Here is an 18316-nt window from a genome sequence, read left to right on the forward strand (position 1 = left end):
CATTTCTCCACTTTCTCTATATTCTCTTGACTGCATCAATCACTTCCTTAATTCCGTTATGCATATCAAGTTCCTCACTCCAGCCCTCAGTAACTATGGTATGAGCAATCTGATTGTCACCTGTTAAAAGTCTTTTAAATTTTACTTGCCTATTTTCATTCTGAATTTCAAATTCTAGGCATTTCCCTACACAATTAAGCAAAGTACTGTATTTGAACAGTAAGTCAGTTTCTAAAATTATCTCCTTTACTAGATCACTCACAACAAAAGATTCTATCCCGAATTTATTTTCTCCAGATTTAAATTCTAAAAGTATTTGTTTTCTTATTGGCTTACTCATACCACCAACTGCCGTTTTAATCTGATCGCCAGTGACTGGGAAGATTACTAGTTTCCTATTTTTGAACATGTTAATAAAACTTTCCGACACCGCTGACACATTATTACCTGGATCTAGAAGTGCCTCTACCATTTCTTTGCCAACTTGAATTTCAATAACTGGTTGTACATTTACCATTTCCTTTCGTTCTAAATGTTTCTCCCTTAATAAATAATTTTCTACGTCTCCACCCTTCTGTTCCAATTCTAGCGCACACACATCCTGTTCTATCCATTCCTCAACCTCATGTTCATCTCAAAATAATTCATTAAATATTTTATTCGCCCCAAATTCATTCCTTATCTTTTACGTCAATTGGCGTACGACTAAATCTCTAGTCGTAGCGAGATCGGTCAGACAATGATGTCCCTTATCAACGACAATTTATGCACTGTCTCTCGACCCGTCACTTTGCGGCCTACGCCACCACTTGGCAGGACTGACTTTGCGAGGATACACATTCACATGCAAATCATATGCGGATGACGTGGTGCTGATAGTACGGAATGAAAACGATGTGAGTGTGGCTTTAGATTGGATACACAAATATGGAACTGCCACTGGTAGCCGTATTAATATGGACAAGACGGTAGCGATTAAAATTGGTGTTTTACCAAGGGAACGATGTGTAGCACCCTTGCGGCTCAAGGCTACCTTAAAATGGCTAGGTATTGTTTTTACCAACGACATATATTGCACAGTACCGTACAACTATAACAGACAACTACAGTCAGTCCGGTCGGGCGTTAGAGGGAACATTACACGGCATTAGACATGATCCAGCGGGTCACGTATGTTAACACCTACCTGGCGTCACGAATTCCACATTTTGCTCAAGTACTGCCAATGCCGGTGACGATAGCACGCCGAATACTGGCGGCGTTCGGTTCCTTTGCGGGTGCAGGTCTACTGTTTAAAGTAAGATGCGACGCCCTTATCTTCCCTCTTAGTAGAGGTGGACTTGGTCTTGCGCATGTTTGTGATCGAGCGGTGACACTATATATCAGCACAATGTGAAAACTGTGAATACGACATTAGACTTGTCTGACAGGAATCTTAATAGAAGAACTAGCACCAGTTTCTCGAATGACGCCAGTGGCGGTCCAGGACATTTCCCAGTCACTCCAGCATACTTGCAGATTTCATACAGAGTACATCTACGTTCAGACGGCTCTGTCGGAAACCAGACCTACAACGGAGCGTGACATATCGGATACTAACGACCGGACGACACAGCAGTCCTATTGAGAGGAAGCATCCGCATATCAATTGGCAAGTAGTATGACGATCAGTACACCACGTTTCCTTAGACACAGAGACACGTGCAACGTGGTACCTAACAGTTGATGGTAAAAATGTCACCCGATCCAGACTCCATCCGATTCATATGACAGATTCACCATTGTGCACTCAGCGTCAAACTCTGGACAACGATGAAGACCGCCTCATATGCGGCCCCTCGGCAGAAGAGTGGCGTTTGGCGACACGAATGATCGCTTTCTCCTTCCGAATGGCACAAAACAACGTTGAACCAGGGATTATATTCTTCCCGGACAGTACTACCCACGCACCAAAACGAATGCCGTAACGTGGCTCTATTTGTTCAGAGATGGGCCAAAGAATATAATGGACTTTGGACCTTTATACAGGAACGACGTCTGAAAATTGTGAACAATCCTAAGCACCGACAGCATTTCTCTATCTTCCTATGGAGTGTGTTTCAAGAGCCCCCGCATATCTGGAACGTCGAGCGTAGGAGAAGTTAAGTATCGATGCGAAGACAGAATGAACGGAAGACAAGAATTGGTGGATACATTGTACTTACGAGACCACGTACACGGATGACAGAACAGCCGGGGGGCATTGGAAATACAATTGCCCATTGTGATATGCGTTCTTTTTCCTATATGTACTGCAAGAATGATGTTCAGTTTACTAGCTTCAAGCAATGCAGAAATATTATTTGTGGTATGACAAGGCAGTGGTCGTTACCGAAATTTAACTTAATTTAATAAAAGTTATATGTGAAATGATAATTAAATAGACATACTAGCTGCAAGCAGGCGTTGATACACTTCATTTTTTTTTTTTGTAACGTATATAAACTTTTATTTACAATTTGTAACAATTACAAGTCTTCACATTGAATGGTGTACTTCATTATTGAACGGTGATATTCACTGTCTAGGTTTCTGTTCTGATTGTTCTTTTGATAGTTCTTGGTCGAGTTACAACACGTTTATTCACTGAGTGTCCTTCAGATAGATTTTCTTGTCTGATTTTTTTTTATGTCTTTTAATTACAAAGCTTGCGTTACTTCGATTTTTTTTTTTTTGAATTTTCATGAATAAAAAAAGGGAAAAAATACAAATTTGCCTCTATGCTATTTGAAATGCACCTATTTTGGCATGTTTGCTAAATGTTTCCCAGAGGCGAAAAAGGGGAATATAAACCAGAAACATTTATGTGATTAAATTTGTGAATGCCGGGGATTATTAGTCGGAGAGAGGCATGCTACGTTTGGCACATGATGGGCCGAGATTTACAACACAACAAAAAAAGCAAAAAAAACAACAACAAACAAACAAAAACAAAAAAAACAAGTCAATAAGCAAAAGAACTAAAAACATAAGAGAAAGAAAAACGTACCTTGAGTGGAGAGAGAGAGCGAGAGAGAGAGAGAGAGTGAGTGAGAGAACACATTAATTACATGCAATACACTGTATGACATTTTGTTGTTTTCTTGGAGCACTTTGTAACGTTTTGACTAAATTTATCTCAGATCATTTCCTTGCCTGCTTTTATTTGGCAATTGGACCCTGTATCACTACAATTGGCACACGTCACTCTCACTTTTGCACTGCTTCACACATAAACTTTCACTATGTGCACATTTCGTAAAAAAGGCTTTCCGCGCTGCACCACTCTTGCCGTCGGGGCTTTGGAGGGATCGGTGGGCGACGTCCTCAGCGACTGGGGTGTGGGTGTTGTGGGAGTGCGTCGGTCACGTCGCGTTGAAGGCGTCTCGGAAGGCGGCGTCCAGCGGGACCTGCAGGAAGTTCTGGAAGGTCTCGCGGTACTTGGAGCGTTGTTTGGCCCTCCTGTGTTCCTCCCACAGGTCCGTGTGGAACTGCGCCTTGTCGGTCTGCCGTTTGGTGACGATGGCGTGCGCCGTCATTGCGATGAGCCACATTGTGGCCAGGCGTTTCGCGTTGGGGAAAGGCTTCGCGTCCGGAACAGTGACAGCTGAGACATGTATCGCCCTCTCGTCGGTTCTGTTGATGTGGGCGATCATCCTTCTCGCTGTCGCCCATATTTCCCCGCTCTCTCTGCAGCCAAAACGATGCTCGATGGTGTCGGTCTGGTTGCAGAGTTCGCAGTTTGGGGATTCCCGCATCTTTATGCGTGCCAGTTTTTCGTTTGTCGGCACTGTTTGGTGGACGATTTTATACCACGTGTCCCTGGCGTGCTCAGGAAGAGTCCGTTCCGAGACGTTCTTCCAGACCTGTGGCCAGTTGTGGTCTGGAAGTCTCGTTTCCATTTTGGACTTGCTTGGCTTCCCCCTCATAGCGCTGTAAATCTTCCTCGCCGTTCTTTGTTGTGGGTTGGCAACGACCACGGTGATGTAACTTTTGTCGATTGCCATCTGTTTTATGTGCCGCAACTTGAATGGAATGTGGGTGGTGTCCACTGGAGCATCTTCCGATTCCGGTTTGTATTCTTCAATCAGGCTGGCCGTTATGCTGTTGTTATTCTGGTGCTTCATTTTCATCGCACGGTGTAGGAGCAGTGCCGCGCATTTTGTTTTTACGTCAGTCAGTCCGAGTCCGCCTTCGTCCCTCGACAGGAAACACGTCGCCTGGGAGACCTTGAAGATTTCCCGCCTCCACAGCAGGTAGTACGCCGCGCCTCCTATCGCTCGCGCAATTTCTGTCGGAGCACATAGTATTTGGGCCACGTACCACGCTTTCGACAGGATCGTTTCGTTTACCAGCTGCACTCTTTGGCTCAGCGTCAGGTTCCGGTTAGCGTGCGTCCTCACGAGCCCTCTCGTTGTGTTTAAGACGCTGCGCCAGTTTTATGCTGCCATTTTCAGAGGGCACTGCTGTAGTTCCACTCCGAGTGCCTTATGGTTGTTTGTCACTCGGTACCACTGTCTCGCTGGTCGCAGTCTGCCGTTGCCTATTGGTAGTAGCACTGTCTTCCTCGGATTCGTTTTGGTTCCTGAAGCTCTTTCAAAGGAATCCATGATTGGCTGGATTATTTCTAGTTCGTCCTTGTTCTGAATGAAGATGCCCATGTCGTCGGCATAGGCCGTGCATACGATGTTTGTTGCACCCATTGTGTATCCTCCTACTTCAGCTGTAAGTTTTCGAAGTAGGGGATCGAGAGCTATTGTGAAAAGAGCCATCGATAGTGGACATCCTTTCCTGACGGATCTTCCCAGTCTTATTGACTTTGAAGTCCATCCGTTTACTGTTACTTTTGAGGTGGCATTTGTGATGACGTTCCTGATTGTTCTACCGAATTTTGGTCCGAATCCGAGGCGTGCGATGGTTTTCAGCAGGTACCGGTGACTGATCCTGTCGAAAGCCTTGTGGAAGTCGACAGAGATTACGGCTGCGGGTCTCCTCGTTGTTGCTGCGTGGGCTATGATGTCCCTGTATGTGCAGTCGGCGTCGAAAATGTTCTTGCCAAGCACTGCACAGGTTTGCCATGGGCTAATGGCTTTCTTTAGAGCGACTTTGATGTTTGCAGCCAGGCACTTTGCTGCTATTTTGTAGTCTGAATTTAGAAGGGTTATTGGCCGAAAGTCTTCTATTTTGTTGGCTGCCTTCGTTTTGGGGAGCAGAATCACCGTCCCTTGCAGGAATTTTGAAGGCAATTCTGTCCCGTTGAGAACTTCGTTTACTATTTCGGTGAGTATTCCGCCGACTGTGCCCCAGAGCGCAGTGTAGAATTCTGATGGGATTCCGTCTGCGCCTGGTGCTCTTCCGTTTCTGCTGTCTTTGATGGCGGCTTTCACATCATCGTCTGTGACGTTTTCGTTCAGTAGTGCCCGGTCTGCGTTGGTAAGGATCCGACGCGTCTCTTGCAGGATCCTCGCCATTTCTCCGTCGTCATTTTCCTCTCCTTGGAACAGGTCGTTGAAATGGTCTTCGACATGTTGAAAATGTGTGCCCCGACCGGGACTCGAACCCGGGATCTCCTGCTTACATGGCAGACGCTCTATGCATCTGAGCCACCGCGGGCACAGAGGATAGTGCGTCTGCAGGGACTTATCCCTTGCACGCTCCCCGTGAGATCCACATTCCGAACATGTCCACAACACTACATTCGTAGTGCGCCTAATAGATGTTTGCCCATCATACTCATTACTCGTGGCAGATTAATCTATAAAGTCCCATACGAGTTCGGGCATAGCGTGTGCGTTCGCACAAGAAGGTCAAAAGCCGGGAAACCATATTTTTAACTATATATATGACGGTAGTATCTGTTCCCGAAAGAACAGTTACCGTGGATGACCATGCAGCTTTGCTAGAAATGAAATGATAATTAAATAGACACCCTAGCTGCAAGCAGGCGTTGATACACTTCATTGGGGACATGTTGAAAATGTGTGCCCCGCCCGGGACTCGAACCCGGGATCTTCTGCTTACATGGTAGACGCTCTACCCATCTGAGCCACCGCGGGCACTGAGGATAGTCCGTCTGCATGGACTTATCCCTTGCACGCTCCCCAATGAAGTGTATCAACGCCTGCTTGCAGCTAGGGTGTCTATTTAATTATCATTTCATTTCTAGCAAAGCTGCATGGTCATCCACGGTAACTGTTCTTTCGGGAACAGATACTACCGTCATATATATAGTTATATGTGAACCAGGATTTGCTTTAATTTGTGAAATACGTTCACTGGAATTTGAAGCAGAGTTAGAGAAGTATTTCTTTTTAATGTAATTTTATTGTGATTTTTATTTCTGACGTCTGTTTACCTTCCAAAGCTTACTACATATCACAATGTTAATTTTACGTTAGTCTGGTTTATATATATAATCTTTTGATTTATATATATATATATATATATATATATATATATATATATATATATATATATATATATATATATAATGGCTTCTGCACCACTTGTTAGCAGCAGACATAGTGGCTGCGCCAAGGACTGAGACGGCGCGGAGTTTTACAATTATTTATTGAACTTTCTTTACAATTTCTCCTTCGTTGTAGCTGCCCAGCCCTGCGGATCCCTCCGCCTGGCTGCTGCTGTGTAGATTCTCCGAAAATGAACGCAACGCGCGCCGCTGATCGCACTCAGGAGCCAAGGCCACCAGTGCTCCGCTGAAGCCAGGATGCCCTGTGGTTGAGATGAACTCGTCGCCCCAGTACGGGCACGCTCACGGAGCCGCGTCGCCGTGAGGTCAGCTGCCGACGCCTGCTGCACCGGCGGCTGGGAAGCCGTCAGTCGCGATGTCCCGTCATGGACGGACCACGCGCCGTGGGGCCGCGTTGCCGTGAAGTCCGGGCGTCAGTCTCCGGCGGCGTCTGTGACCAACACCGCACTGGGGCCGATCCTGCTGGAAGTTCTCGCTGTAGTTAGTCAGCCATGGTGTCGACTGAACTCGGGCCGACCTCCAGGGCTGAAGTTGACATCTGGCGGCGAACGGGTGACTCCTGCGAGCTGGAACAGACTTCTGGAATCGTCATCTACGAAGATTGAACATTCAGATACGGACCACGTCTGTCCTCAGATCCGAACTGCTTCCTGATGGCTTCTGTCTGTTGCTACATGCGCTCCACTATTTATATCCAGCAGGAGAACGTTTTTTACCCTCGGTGGTACCATTTTTTTATTACTCCTGCAGTATATTGGAACGTAACTTAGAGTGCTGGCCTCACTTCCCCTTACCCAGCACTCTCCAGGCTTCGCTCGGTCTGTGTGCGTCCTTACGTCAGTCTGTTGGTAGACTGCTACCGTCAGCAAGGCTATCTGTGCCTGCCTACTTCGCAACGCCTCGGTCGCCGGCGTGCCTCTGTTTTGCCATTCTCCACTGCGTGGAGCAACGCTTACTACATGTGGCCACAACAAGTGTAAAAATTAAAAAAAGAACGGCCTCCGCATTGGAAATGCATTCGATAAAAATTTTATGCTGATAAAGATGTAAATGTATTCGCCAACTGAAGGCAGGTGCACGCCTCTTGGTGTAGATAAAGCTGTGAAAAAAAAATGGTAAGGCGACCGCTAGTGGTAAACGGGAAATCCGGGTTCGAGTCCCGGTCCCTCACATATGCTCACTCTCGTCATCCCATTCAGCAGTTGATAGTTCTCCATGTTCGCAATTGCGAATACAGTCATTTGCGTCAGATCACAGGACCGATTGGCATACTTCAAGATTAGACAGACCGATAACTTACATCCTGTTTCCAGTTCTTCGAAATACAGCGCTGCGTTTGCCTTATTCTGTTAGCTGCTTCGAAAATGTTGGTTCGGTAAACAGGCTGCCAAGTTCGGCCATTTGACGTAGTGATTCTCAATATTCCGAGATTCTAGCACCAAAGGTACAACACACGAGACTCGCCCGCTGTTGGCAGCACTGTGTGGCCCCGCCCGTCTTGCCAACTGTCTGCTCTTGCCGTGTGCAGAGCAACAGTCAGGACTGATTCCTTCAGGCAACCTCCACTTGAGTTGGCACTCTCAGCCAGGTGGTGAGAGAGCTACTCAACGCACAAATCTGAACGGCAAAGCTATAAAGCTTTCATCGTCTTCCTGTTAAAAGAGCAGTTAAAATTTCCTTGAGACATTTGAGCCTCGTCTCTATGTACGATGGTGACAGACGCTGAATAAATTAATTAAAATTTGTGCTATTGCCAGGACTTGAACCTGGAGCTCATTGCTTACGAGACACGATTTCCCGATTATGCACTACGCTCTCTGACGCTGAGCTACCGTGCGGGCAACGCTCGGATACTACTCTAGTACCATAGACGGTTGGTAATAGTGGCTGTCTAACAAGGGAACCTCCCCATCGCATCCCCCTCAGATTTACGAGGTGCATTCAAGTTCTAAGGCCTCTGATTTTTTTTTTCTCCGGACTGGTAAGAGATAGAAACATGCGCATTGTTTTAAAATGAGGCCGCGTTCATTGTCAATACGTCCCAGAGATGGTAGCACCGTACAGCAGATGGAATTTTACCGCCAGCGGCGAGAATGAGAACTGTTTTAAATACTTAAAATGGCGACGTTTTCCTTAATTGAACAGTGTGCAATCATTCGTTTTCTGAATTTGCGTGGTGTGAAACCAATTGAAATTCATCGACAGTTGAAGGAGACATGTGGTGATGGAGTTATGGATGTGTCGAAAGTGCGTTCGTGGGTGCAACAGTTTAATGAAGGCAGAACATCGTGTGACAACAAACCGAAACAACCTTGGGCTCGCACAAGCCGGTCTGACAACATGATCGAGAGATTGGAGAGAATTGTTTTGGGGGATCGCCGAATGACTATTGAACAGATCGCCTCCAGAGTTGGCATTTCTGTGGGTTCTGTGCATACAATACTGCATGACGACCTGAAAATGCGAAAAGTGTCATCCAGGTGGGTGCCACGAATGCTGACGGACGACCGCGCGGCTGCCCGTGTGGCATGTTGCCAAGCAATGTTGACGCGCAGCGACAGCACGAATGGGACTTTCTTTTCGTCGGTTGTGACAATGGATGAGACGTGGATGCCATTTTTCAATCCAGAAACAACGTGCCAGTCAGCTCAATGGAAGCACACAGATTCACTGCCACCAAAATAATTTCGGGTTACCGCCAGTGCTGAAAAAATGGTGGTGCCCATGTTCTGGGACAGCGAGGGCGTAATCCTTACCCATTGCGTTCCAAGGGGCACTATGGTAACAGGTGCACCCTGTTTAGCGCCCGTAAACCTCAAACACACACACACACACACACACACACACACACAAAACAGGTGCATCCTACGAAAATGTTTAGAAGAACAAATTAATTCCTGCAGTGCAACAAAAACGTCCGGGAAGGGCTGTGCGTGTGCTGTTTCACCAAGACAACGCACCTGCACATCGAGCTAACGTTACGCAACTGTTTCTTCGTGATAACAATTTTGAAGTGATTCCTCAAGCTCCCTACTCACCTGACCTGGCTCCTAGCGACTTTTGCCTTTTTCCAACAATGAAAGACACTCTCCGTGGCCGCACATTCACCAGCCGTGCTGCTATTGCCTCAGCGCTTTTCCAGTGGTCAAAGCAGACTCCTAAAGAAGCCTTCGCCGCTGCCATGGAATCATAGCGTCAGCGTTGTGAAAAATGTGTACGTCTGCAGGGCGATTACATCGAGAAGTAACGCCAGTTTCATCGATTTCGGGTGAGTAGTTAATTAGAAAAAAATCGGAGGCCTTAGAACTTGAATGAACCTCGTAGTTATAAGCTGGCACAGTGGATAGGCCTTGAAACACTGAACACACATCAATCGAGAAAACAGGAAGAAGTTGTGTGGAACTATGAAAAAATTAAACAAAATATACAAACTGAGTAATACATGCGCAGGATATGCAACATCAAGGATAACGCGAGCGCAGGAGCGCCGTGGTCCCGTGCTTAGCGTGAGTAGCTGCGGAACGAGAGGTCCTTGGTTCAAGTCTTCCCTCGAGTGAAAAGTTTAATTTTTTATTTTCAGACAATTATGAAAGTTCAGGCACTTACACATAATCAACTTCGCTCTCCAAAGTTCCAGGACATGTTCAGCCGCAGTCCGGAACCGCGAGGCTGCTACGGTCGCAGGTTCGAATCCTGCCTCGGGCATGGGTGTGTGTGATGTCCTTAGGTTAGTTAGGTTTAAGTAGTTGTAAGTTCTAGGGGACTTATGACCTAAGATGTTGAGTCCCATAGTGCTCAGAGCCATTTGAACCATTTTGACATGTTCAGATTTGCTTGGACATATGTGGGATTTGACGGTCTACACACAGAAAAATTTCAAAACGTTAAAAACATATGTTGTGACAGAGCACAGGGAAAACTGTGTGACTGTGAAACAGTTGCATTCATTTGTTGCAGTTTATGTGACAAACTCTTATGTTTTCATCACTTTTTTGGGAGTGATTATCATATCCACAAGAAGACCTAATTCGGGCAAGGTAGAAGAATCTTTTTACCCATTCGCCAAGTGTACAAGTTAGGTGAGTCGACAACATATTCCCGTCATGTGACACACATGCCGTCACCAGTGTCGTATAGAATATATCATGCGTGTTTTCCTGTGGAGGAATCTGTTGACGTATGACCTTGCGATCAAATGTTTTCGGTTCCCATTGGAGAGGCACGTCCTTTCGTCTACTAATCGCACGGTTTTGCGGTGCGGTCGCAGACACTAAACTTACTTCAGTGAACAGAGACGTCAATGAACGAACGGGCAGATCATAACTTTGCGAAAATAAAAAATTAAACTTTTCAGTCGAGGGAAGACTTAAACCAAGGACCTCTCGTTCCGCAGCTGCTCACGCTAACCACGGGAGCACGGCGCTGCTGAGCTGGCATTATCTATGATGATGCATATGCTGCACATGGACTAATCAGTTTGTATATTTTGCTTATTTTTTTCATAGTTCCACACAACTTCTTCCTGTTTTCTCGATTGATCTATGTTCAGTGTTTCAAGGACTATCCACTGTGCCAACTTATAACTAAATCTGAGGGGGGTGCGATGGGGAGGTTTCCTTGTAAGAAGGGAAAAACAAGCTGAAGATGTGAATTGCAGTTTGTGTTGGGGAAGGGAGAGGACTAAGACAGTCCGTGCATTTCTGCTGGCTATATTTCTGTGGCCCTGTAATGACTAGCACACCTGCCTAATAAGCAAGGAGAGCCAGCTTGAAGTCCCGGCTAACGCAAAAATATTAATTGATTTGTTCAGCTACGGAATCATTCTCAGTCGATCTTGATCGATGACGCCGTACCAACATGTGATCAGTTTCTCCGTGTGGGGACCCTGTTTCGTCCTTGTTTTCACAGTATACTACATCCTCTCAATTCTGATCAGGTAGTTATTACATTACTCCTTTAGATAAATAACTGTAGAAGGCCAATGCTTTCTTCGTAGTTTCCTATAAAATGTGTGTGTGTGTGTGTGTGTGTGTGTGTGTGTGTGTGTGGTCCAGTGTATTGTTCCACTTAGTTTCAAGACGCCTTTGGCTTACACCCTGGTTCTAACTTCAGTGAAGTTAGCATCTTTCTCGTAGGCCAATTTTAAGTATGTTCTCACCGCCAAAGGGATCAACAAACTGGTTTTATTCGTTGTTAGGGTTCCGTTCCTAAATGAGTGAAAATGGAATCCTTATAAGATCGTTTTGTCGTCCATTTATCTGTCTGTCTGTCTGTCTGTTGAGACTCTTTTTTCTCACGAATGCTCACAGGTATCATTTCGAAACGTCTGTCACATGCTAAGGTTTACGGTCCCTGGGCAGTGTAAGAAACTTAAGCTTCTAAGTCAATGCAATCGAAAGATACGGACGTATATGTCGCTTACTTTGATACTTGCAAATTCACTCATCAGACCCTAGATGGTACTTCCTGTCGACCTAGAATCATAAAATGTGGCAAAAAACTAGGTTTCATGGTACAAGAAAAGGAATAAATCCGGAAATTGTTAATATGTATCGTAAAAAATATTTTGTTTTTCTAATTTTTGTATGTCTGTCTGCCTGTTCGTCTGTTAAGAACACTTTTCCTAAGGTACGGCTAGAGAATTCGATATGAAATATTTCTCAAATACTAAGGTCAATGGTCCCTTGACGGTGTAAGATATTTGAGGTTCTCAAGTCAATGTAATCAAAAGGTACGGCCGTCTGTAAAGACCACTTTTTCTCGCGAATGAAACGGGTATCAAGCTGCAATTTGAATCAAATACCAAGGCCCAAGGTTCCTCGGCAGTGTAAACAATTTTAGCTTCTAAGTCAATGCAATGCGCACGTACGTCACATACTTTTATCATTGATCAAAACCTGTAGGTGGGATATGAATGAACATGTCGGCGCTGATGTAGCGATAAAGAGCTTGCCTGAAAACCGAGAAATCGCGGGATCTAATGTCCCTTCGACCACGAATTTTTTCATTCCTCATTTTTACCTAGGTTCCTCCTCTGAACGATGTAAGGAGCCGTCAGTAGCAGTACGTGGTTCGGATTCCACGTTAAACTACAGGTACCCTTTCCTCGGTTGTGTAACTCGGGTAGGTTAGGGACACGCATATCGCCAAAGTACGCACTCCAATAGATAAACTTGCAACAGGTCATTCAGCCACATGAAATTACTGATATTAGTAGCTATACAGTAGATGACAGGTTTGCACGGAATCATTTGAGCCAGAGCGCTACTGGATCTTTTCCGCTTATTCCTCTTATAATTGTGACTTTTTCTTGTATTTAGTAAGTGTAGGTAAGTACCCGCCAGGATAGCCGGGAGCGGTAACGCGCTGCTTCCTGGACTCCGGTTGGCGCGTCGGCCCCGGATCGAATCCGCCCGACAGATTAACGACGTCGGCCGGTGTGCTGACCAGCCTGCATTTAGTTTTTAGGCGGTTTTCCACATCCTCCTAGGTGAATACCGGGCTGGTCCTCACGTCCCAGCCGGCCAAAGTGGCCGAGCGGTTCTAGGCGCTTCAGTCTGGAATCGCGCGACCGCTACGGTAGCAGGTTCGAATCCTGCCTCTGGCATGGATGTGTGTGATATCCTTAGGTTAGTTAGGTTTAAGTAGTGCTAAGTTCTAGGGGACTGATGACCTAAGATGTTAAGTCCCATAGTGCTCAGAGCCATTTGAACCCACGTCCCGCCTCAGTTACACGATTCGCAGACGTTTGAAACACATTCACTCTCTTTCACGATTTACACTAGCCACAGACAGCTGGGGTACACTAATTCCGCCCCGGGTGGTATGGGGTGGCGGCAGGAAGGGCATCCGGCCACCCCTTAAAATTAATCATACCAAATACGTAATGAACCCTGCCGACCCTGCACACTATGGGGGACACAGGCAGTTGCGAAAGAAAGAAAGTAACTGTAGGTAACTAATCAACTATTATCGGAATTTCAGGACAGGAACGTCTTGTGTAAATACACTAGTAAGTCAGAATTATTTTTTCAATGTTTGAATTACATTATCGCTCCGGTTGGGGAATATGAATTACATTATCGCTCCGGTTCGGGAATATTTCGTTCGAAAACTGCATTTGTCCGTCCAGGTGTGTTACACAAAAGCTCGTTGACGTATTACGGCTCGTGTGCTATTCCCCATGAGTATTTCGGCATGAAAAGTGAAGCGGTTCAATGTCTCGCAATGATACTCGGTGCAGTTGCAGCAGAGGCCGCAGGCGGTGTGTTGTTTGGTTCCACGAAGGAAAGCGGAACCGCTGGCCGCTGCCGGCGCTGTACACCGGGCACAGAGGCGAGCGGCGCGGTTGGCAGCAGTGTGGGCACAGTGCGTTTGCGGTGCACCTGCCGCTTGCAGCCTCGCGTTTAATTGTCCATTGTTCTCAGACCGGTCGGGCAGCGCCGCGCACGACAAATGTCGACCGGCGGTCGCAAACAGCGGGCGAGCGTTGTTGACGCTGCTGTGTTCTGTGTGGCGCGCGGCGCGGCGGCAACCAGTGCCGTGCGCTTTAACTGGGACTCAAAACAGAGCTGCAGGGATCGATAGGGCGAGTGAGGGCGACACTTTAACACGGTATTATCGTTTGGAACTATCCTTCTCCTTACCGATAGAGGTTTGGGCAGACGTATACAATGGTTGCAGTTACTATTTTTTAATTTGTGAGAATAACCCACTGCCGGAAATACATCTCAACACCAAAAAATAATTAATATAATGAAATTTCGAGGATAAAGTTGTCCAGGTAATACATTGAACTGATAAACAACGCACGATCACAGCTTAATATGAGCGCGAGGTGCCACGGCAAATGTGGATTGATGGTACATTAATTACCACTGTAACTGCTATAATGTTATGTTGAATACGAGCATGCAGACGTACATGCATTGTGCTGTCAGATGTTAGTTTGTGGGATGCAGTTGCCACCGGATGAACTTGGTCGGCAAACGCAGGGACGGTTAATGCTGTTTGTAAATGACGCTGGAGTTGTCGCTCGATGATGTCCCGTAAGTGCTCAATTGGAGACATATCTGGCGATCTAGCACCCCAAGGCAATCGGTCGACACTCTGTAGAGCATGATGGGCTACAACAGCGGTATGTGGGAGAGCGTTATCCTGTTGAAAAACAACACCATGTAATGTTGTTTATGAACGGCAGCACACCAGAACGATGTACTAATTTGCTTTCATGATCCGTGGGATAACCACGAAGTGCTATCATACGAAAACGCACACCAGAGCTAACTCCAGCTATTGTACTAGTGCGCCTAGCAAGTAGACAGGTTGGTTGCAGACCATCAAGTGGCCTGCTTATAACCAACACACGTCCATCACTGGCACCGAGGCAGGACCAGCTTTCAACAGTGAACGCAACTGACCTCCACCCTGCCCTCCATTGAGCTCTCCCTTGACACCACTGAAGTAGTAAATGATGGTCATATGGAATCAGTGGAATGCACGCTACAAGGTGTCTCACTCGGAGCTGTCCTTCAAATAATCTCTATGTAACATATCTACGATAGCGTTGGAAGCTGAAAAAGTGAATTAAAATTTGTGCTGTGGCCGGAACTCGAACCCAGTTCTTCTTGCAGATATGCTGACCATTACACATCCGCAGGATTATGGTCAACAGAGCTGCACAAACTACCCAAGTCAAGTACCCTCCTGAAAACAAACTCTATATCACATCTCCCCTTATATTGTCACTATTACCATGGCTCTCCGACACTTGAATAAAACCCCAGCATTGGACGTAATGGGGAAGTGATGCACTACATGCGATCGTATAGATCTGAAATTAAATTTTCCTTAAGACATTTAAGTCTCTAATTTATCTACAATAACGTTGGACGCTGAAAAAGTGAATTAAAATTTGCGCTGTGGCCGGGACTACAACCCAAGTTTTCTTGCAGATATGTTGACCATTATGGGCATTATAAGGGGAGATGTGAATTGGAGTTTGTGTTAGGGAGGGTACTAGACTTGGGTAGTTCGTGCAGCTCTGTTGACCATAATGCTGCTGTGGTGTAGTGGTCAGCACATCTGCTTAGTAAACAAAAAAACTCGAGCTAGAGTCCCGGCCGCAGCACCAATTTTAATTCACCTCTTTCAGTCGGTGCGGGTCTCCCGCATCATTCCCTACGCTCGTCGGAGTATGGGACCTCATTATCATCAGTATAAACAAAGATTGAAAGATAAATTAGAGCCTTAAATGTCTCAGAGAAAATTTAAGAAGGTGTATGTAACAGTTCGTTGTGCCACTGTAGTGCCAACTGCTGTTCCGATAGCTACACAGCCACGTGCCGAACACGATGGCCTTCACTCTCGATAATGAAACGTGGTCATCCCGAGTCCATTCTCAAGACAAGAACTGCCAGCAATCATGTACAGTGGCTACATTCCCGCCAAGTCTTTCTGCACTATCGCAGGAGGAATATCCAGTTTCTTGTTGCCCTACTACAAGACGTCGTTCAACCTCAGTGAGGTGTTAATAACGGCGTCTTTGTCGCCTTAAAGGCCTTCATGGCTAACATCGACTCATCACGTCCATTCTCAAAGTAACTAACGCTCACGAACATTACAGCGTTTATTTAAAGCAAACCTGATTTACATCCTGATAGTGGCGGTTATAGCGGCACTCTTATTCGACAGGAGCGAAATTGGAACAGACTCCATTTTTCAGATGTAGAAAGACGGCTATCAACTTTCTTTTACGTCGGACTGCTGTTCCTTGGTGTTGCAATTTTTTTCCGTCAATGTTGAGAGGAGAAAAGGTAAGATTTGTAAGGTCAGTACCGTTTACCTTTCCAGTTTGTATCGCAGCAAGAAATTCGTCATTTACAACTTCGCATGAATGTAGCACAGACAAAGTCCGCAGCTCGTGGTTTTGCGGTAGCGTTCTCGTTTCCCGCGCACGGGATCCCGGTTTCGATTCCCGGCGGGGTCAGAGATTTTCCCTGCCTCGGGATGACTGGGTGTTATTGTGTCGCTTTCATAATCATCATTCATCCTCATCACGGTCGGAGGAAGGCAATGGGAAACTACCTCCGCTAGGACCTTGCCTAGTACGTCGGTGCCGGTTTCTCGCATCGTCCCCTACGCTCCTCGGAGTATGGGACCTTATCATCATTAGTATAAACAAAAATCGAAATTTCTGCAAAAAAATAAAATTCAATTTTTCATTAGTCTACCTGAATTCTATGACTCCTAGGCTCGTCTACCGAAAATCCGTGACACAACACCGCTCATTGAAGTGTTAAATATCAAGGAACGCACATGCAATAAGGAAATGCATGCTTTTCGTTTCTTAAAAACACTAATGAAATTCTGAAGCTTTAGACTTGGTGGTGTACCTGCTTTACGAACAAAACTAACATGTAGCTTTATTCAAATTATTTGTATTTACTGGGTTTTAACTCGATACATATCCAAAAACTTATGTGTCAGTTGTATTTCCACGGAGTGACTGAACTGAAAACGACGATGGGCGTTGTGCACAAACGTAAACATCACCTGCTTCTTGCAGGCAGTGTTGCACTACAAACAAAGGCCTCGAAACGAACAAATGAAAGAAGTCACGACCATTCCATAGGCGGGAGGGCAGCAGAAATTGAAACACTGCTGTAAGACAGCAGCGCGCTCGAAGAAAACAACAACGGAAGCCGATTAGTGGAGTGCCTTCAAAATGTACAGTTACGGCGAACGATGAATGTCCAAAATTGAACGCACTCTCTAAAAACCAATTAGGCCATTTCACTAGTGCGTTAAACAACATCGAGACAAAGAGGGTTGGGTCAGGTGGAGAGTCCGTGACAGCAGACTCCTCTGGCACTAACACTAACGACGAGACAAACGAAGAACTATCTGATACAACCACGTAACACATGCATGACACTAAATGATGGAATTGTAGCATACAGACAACCACTATCTGTCTCATCGACTGCAGGGGGGAAAGGAGGAAACAGGGAACACTATGCTTTTAAATAACAGTGCAGACAAACTACATACGACTTGGTTTTTTTCATTTCGTATTACTCAACAACATAAATCATAAACTTGAAAAATAATCAGTATCATGTAAGAGTTTCTGTTGCACTGAATAATAATTTGGTACAAGCGGTCGACTTTTGGATAGACGAAGACAATTTCACAGATTTTCGCACTCCAGTTGCCAATTATTAATTTTATAACCAAAAGACTATCTTTCACTCACGTGTGTCGAACGAATTACTGTGGCGCTTTTGCAGCCTCATTGCGGAGATATGGAAACTGGGCCTGTGGAAAGCAATGTAGGCGTTATGGACAGTTTTAACGTAAAAGGATTTGTCATCAAAAAGAAAATTAACTTGCAGGTCAATCAGTTACAGCATCTGAACATACACAGGGGCGTTTTCAGCTGAAACAGCAAACAGTCTTGTAAACAGCTCGAAAACTGATGTAAAATTAACTGTTTCCGCTAAACTTCTAGGAAACTATCTTTGTAATTCTTTCAAGATCACAATGAATTCTTCAGCCCTCGCATTTTCCTTAACGCCAGTGAGCTTGGGGAATTAGAATATGTTTGTTAGAATGTGTACCTCCTTCAAGTCCACTTAAAATTCGAGATCTGCAATCCATTCCAGATGTTCTTAATTTCGTTCCTCCACTCATTTTTCCTTCATAAATTCAGCAGTTGCGAGTTATAAATCGAAAAATCATTCCAGGCATGCTCACTGGCTTAACCTACGTTCTTAGGAGCAACTGACAGTGGAATAACTGGAATAA

At 45.5% G+C, this 18316-nt stretch overlaps 1 non-coding gene across 1 annotated transcript; it reads right to left on the reverse strand.

Annotated features, from left to right (window-relative positions):
- Positions 1–6000: 6000 nt before the first annotated feature.
- Positions 6001–6075, reverse strand: Trnat-ugu. The gene has a single exon. It is a non-coding gene; the product is annotated as a tRNA-Thr (tRNA).
- Between the last annotated feature and the right edge of the window lie 12241 nt (positions 6076–18316).

This window comes from Schistocerca piceifrons, chromosome 5 (assembly GCF_021461385.2).
Source record: "Schistocerca piceifrons isolate TAMUIC-IGC-003096 chromosome 5, iqSchPice1.1, whole genome shotgun sequence".
NCBI lineage: Eukaryota > Metazoa > Arthropoda > Insecta > Orthoptera > Acrididae > Schistocerca > Schistocerca piceifrons.